This window comes from Littorina saxatilis, unplaced genomic scaffold (genome assembly GCF_037325665.1).
Source record: "Littorina saxatilis isolate snail1 unplaced genomic scaffold, US_GU_Lsax_2.0 scaffold_1763, whole genome shotgun sequence".
In the NCBI taxonomy this organism is placed as follows: domain Eukaryota; kingdom Metazoa; phylum Mollusca; class Gastropoda; order Littorinimorpha; family Littorinidae; genus Littorina; species Littorina saxatilis.
This window is the reverse complement of record NW_027126138.1, coordinates 15,001-19,692: the sequence shown is the minus strand read 5'-3', so window position 1 is coordinate 19,692 and position 4,692 is coordinate 15,001. Positions and strand designations below refer to the sequence as shown.

Genomic DNA, 4,692 nt, shown 5'->3' with positions numbered 1-4,692 from the left:
AAAACAAAATCCTTTTTAGTGTGCAACAAACACTGACTTTGCTGAGCCAGCTTGACATTGCTATTTGTTCATAACATTCTTTAAACCACTACATTGTACAGTTGACCCCCCGCCCCACAAAACTTTTCCAGGTGTCCAGTTCATTACACCTGCTAATAAATTAACCTCCATTTTATGACTCCCTACGATTTGAGACCTGGTTTTCTCATATGTTGTTGTTTTGGTATTTAAAAAAAAGAGAGAAGGGGTAGGGGGATGTCAAGTGTATTTGCATTGTAAGTACTTATTGTGTATCATAGTGCTGGCCTGTACATTGATGAGTGTGTCACTGATCCTGTCTTTGTGCAGAACCCCCTTCAGATGGACATAGTCATCAACCTCTCGCTGGATGGCATCCGTCTCATCTTTGATCCTGTGGCCCAGAGGCTCAAGGTATTGTCCGCTTCTTTGCCATTTTGTCTTTCTTTTGATCAGTCTTTCTGTTTTTACTCCTTTACCACAGGTCGAAAATCTAGTACTTTCCGGTTGCAAAACAGTCATGCTCTCTCTCCTTCCTCTTTCTCTCTCTCTCTTTCGTTCGAAACCTCTCTCTTTTCAAACCTCGCTCTCTTTTCAAACCTCTCTCTCTCTCTCTCTCTCTCTCTCTCTCTCTCTCTCTCTCTCTCTCTCTCTCTCTCTCTCTCTCTTTTCAAACCTCGCTCTCTCTCACGCTCTCTTCGAACCTAACACGTCATTTAAGCAAATCTGAAAGGACGGTCTCACGAATAGCTCAGACGTGCAACTCCGCATCCTGTGCTTAGTCCTTCTAATAGGACTCATTATCTTGAAGTGGATGTCAAGGCCTTTTATCTGTGATACGCCAACTTAACCCCCATGAAGATAATTTGGCGGAAAATCAGGTTTGGGTTCAGTTGTGCGAGGTGCACCAGTATACCAGAGAGTCTTAATCTTCAGCATTGTGTCGGCTGAATATTCCACTGAGGAAACTCATCATAGCAGTCCGGGACAGGAAATCAGAAACTCAGTCTGTTATGGGAGGCAAAACTCAATTTGTCATTTTGATGTCCGCGCATCAACTGCCGTGGCTGATGAGATTTGGGTCCATCCGGAGATACTGAACTGGCTCTGATGCGACAGACCTTGAGCAAGTTTTCCAGGACTTCGGTACCGGGATGCTGTCAAGTGTGTCATGCCCACTGTGAACTGGTTCTGACGCGACAGACTTTGAGCGAATTTGTCGAAGACTTTGGTACTATGGGATGCTGTCAATAGTGTCATGCCCGCTGTACTACGATAAATAATTCTGGAAAGTTTGCGTCACATAGTCGCGTACAGGGAGTCTTGGGATTCGGTCCTTTGTGAGTGCACAGTACGGGCTATGAGATTAGCGCTTAGCAACGCATCACTTTGATTGAACAGACTTTTGACTTTGGGGATATATCTTACAAGATTCCTCTCTCTCTCTCTCTCTCTAGCCCTCACTCTCTCTCTCTCTCTCTCTCTCTCTCTCTCTCTCTCTCTCTCTCTCTCTCTCTCTCTCTAGCTCTCTCTCTCTCACTCTCTCTCTCTTTCTAGCCCTCACTCTCTCTCTCTCCCTCACTCTCTCTCTCTAGCCCTCTCTCTCTCTCTCACTCTCTCTCTCTCTCTAGCCCTCACTCTCTCTCTCTCCCTCACTCTCTCTCTCTCTCCTCTCTCTCTCTCTCTCTCTCTCTCTCTCTAGCCCTCTCTCTCTCTCTAGCCCTCACTCTCTCTCTCTCTCTCTAGCCCTCACTCTCTCTCTCTCTCTAGCCCTCTCTCTCTCTCTCTCTCTCTCTAGCCTCTCTCTCTCTCTCTAGCCCTCACTCTCTCTCTAGCTCTCTCTCTCACTCTCTCTCTCTCTCTCTAGCCCTCACTCTCTCTCTCTCTCTAGCCCTCACTCTCTCTCTCTCTAGCCCTCTCTCTCTCTCTCTAGCCCTCACTCTCTCTCTCTCTCTCTCTAGCCTTCACTCTCTCTCTCTCTCTCTCTCTCTCTCTAGTCCTCACTCTCTCTCTCTCTCTCTCTCTCTCTCTCTCTAGCCCTCACTCTCTCTCTCTCTCTCTCGTTATCTCTCTCTCTCTATCTCTCTCTCTCTCTCTCTCTCTCTCTCTCTCTCTCTCTCTCTCTCTCTCTCTCTCTGTCAGAGGACCTCCCTCTCACCCCCAGAAGCGAATGAAGGTCAAACGTCTTGAGATACTGCTATTCAAGTTAATATTCGTTCGTGTTCATTGAGAAGAACATTTGACTCGAGTGTATGAGCGGAAACCAAATGCACTAAGATCTCTGCGGTACTGATTTTCTCGTGTTTCATTTCCCATAATTTGTCTTCGTTGCTGTCCTGCAATGCCTGCCTCGTATTTGGAGACAAAAAGAAGCAAAAACCTAAGAACACGACTCAGGGGAAACGGACTATTACTTGTACCAAGCTCTCACCTTCTCATACCAAGTGAGAAAACGATTGGTCTTTTAATTGCCGGGAAGCAAACAACTTGATTGGTTGTGGATGCGGTTCTTGGTGCCCCATAACTCATCTGAGATCGCATGTCGTGACATCCTCGTCTCCTTGATACCCTTTTTGCTTTCACGCCCAATGCTGCTGATAGTGTGTGTGTTCTGCGACCTAAAGAAAGAGAGAGAGAGAGAGAGAGAGAGAGAGAGAGAGAGAGAGAGAGACAGACAGACAGACAGACAGACAGACAGAGAGACGCAGAGAGAGACGGAGAGAGAGAGAGAGACAGACAGACAGAGACAGAGACAGACAGAGAGACAGACAGACAGAGAGAGGGAGAGAGAGAGAGACAGAGAGACGGAGAGAGAGACGGAGAGAGAGAGAGAGAGAGACAGAGAGACAGACAGAGAGACAGACAGACAGAGAGAGAGAGACAGACAGACAGAGAGAGAGAGACAGAGAGAGACAGACAGAGAGAGAGAGAGACAGACAGATAGAGAGACAGAGAGAGGGAGAGAGAGACAGAGAGACAGAGAGAGAGAGAGAGCGGAGAGAGCGGAGAGAGAGAAAGGGGGTGGGGAGGAAGGGAGAGATTCTGAGAAAGCGAATTTTAGAGAGTCTCGTTTTACCAAGGATTTACACATAACAAATACAATAATTATCTTCAACCTTGGCCGACACTATAATGTCGCTTAGACTTGACTGCACAGAAAAAAGGATCATCGAGGAGACATAAAAACATATATGCGTACACAGATCATCCTCGAGGTACTGTGTGTGTGTGGAGAGAGAGAGACAGAGATAAACTGAAACTGTACTTTATTACAAAAGGATAGAGGTTTTAGGCAAAGCCTAATCTTACAACCTGTCCCTTTTACAAACACTTAATACAGACGCACATAACATTTACGAGAAGAAAAAGAGACAAAATCGCATTTTCTCATGAAGAGAGAGAGAGAGAGAGATGTACAAAGACAGAAGAGAGAAGATCGAAGCTGAGCTGAGAGAGTGAAGGGATGTGGGGCGGATAGGGTGGAGGGAGGGAGGGCGAATCTGGAGTGAGAGGGTGAGTGAACGAGTTGTGTGCACAAGCGACTAAAGGACCATCGCCGTTCTGTTGACCCTCGCGGACACTGAAAAATGACCCTCCAGCACTGCAATGCAAAAAATGACTGCTACTTTTTTTACCCTCGCTCTCCTTCTGTTGCTGGGTGATGTCTTTGTCACCAGCTGTCGCGCTGGCCCCGACCCCAGAGATCTGGTTTAATGCTCTCTTTTGTCTCCCCTTGCTCTTGTATTACTTCCCTTTTCACTGGCTTTCCATCTTGGATTGTTTTCCACTGATCGTTCCAAGATTTTCCAGTTTTTCCCTTCTGCTGGTCATTAATTCTGGTAAAAAGAATTGATTTGCAGAAAAAAGTCGGATATAGGAGGATTTTTGTCCCTTTTGTGTGTACTGACCTGCTACTGGTCACAGTACTGACTAACGTAAAACAAATGTATCTCTACATGTCGAGAGCCCATACGATTTCAGTCCCGCTGGTCATTTGTTTGTGGTGTGAAAAATAGTGGGATATATACGGAAATACGATCGTTGTATGTGCTTGCAACTGGTCGCAGTGCTGTCCATCATAATATGACTTGCCGTTCCACGTAAAGAGCTGATTCGTTCAAAGCATGAGAGCGAAAATATGTATTTATATGTATATAATATAATATGTCTTGGGTTTCAAGTCAGTCGCCAGACCGTTTTGTTCCTCCACAGTAAGGCATACATATTTCTTACTATAAGAATGAGAAGAACGCGATTTCGTATTAGCGACATAAAGTGATATATATATCAGTTATTTCTACAAAGGGAGCTACTTTTGTTTTTTGTTTTCGTTTGTTTGTTCGAAGTCGTTAAAGTTTAAAGATAATTTTATTACCGAACTCAGAATTTGAGACATTACCGAACTCAGGAAGTGAGACGTTCCCGACATGTGAGACACGACCGAAGTCCGGGGTTGAGACATTAATTACGGAACTCCAGGTCGCTTCGAGAACGTCGCGTGCAGTTTGGTGCTCCGGGAAGCTTTTGGTGTCAGAAGAAGCATTAAACAACCGATAACTGACTGTAACCGGGTGACCACACGTGAATGATTTAACTACACGTACCCTGCCCGAACTGGACTTGCTGTATTGGTGCCAGAAGATGAATACATGGCCACAAGGGTGTCTGTACTTA

At 45.6% G+C, this 4,692-nt stretch overlaps 1 long non-coding RNA gene across 1 annotated transcript in view; it reads left to right on the top strand.

The window, feature by feature from the left end:
- The first annotated feature begins 345 nt into the window (after positions 1-345).
- Positions 346-4,692, top strand: part of LOC138954594 (uncharacterized) — a 14,602-nt gene continuing 10,255 nt past the window's right edge. Inside the window, exon 1 of the long non-coding RNA XR_011451905.1 lies at positions 346-432. This is a non-coding gene — a long non-coding RNA (uncharacterized lncRNA). The remainder of the gene's footprint in view (positions 433-4,692) is intronic.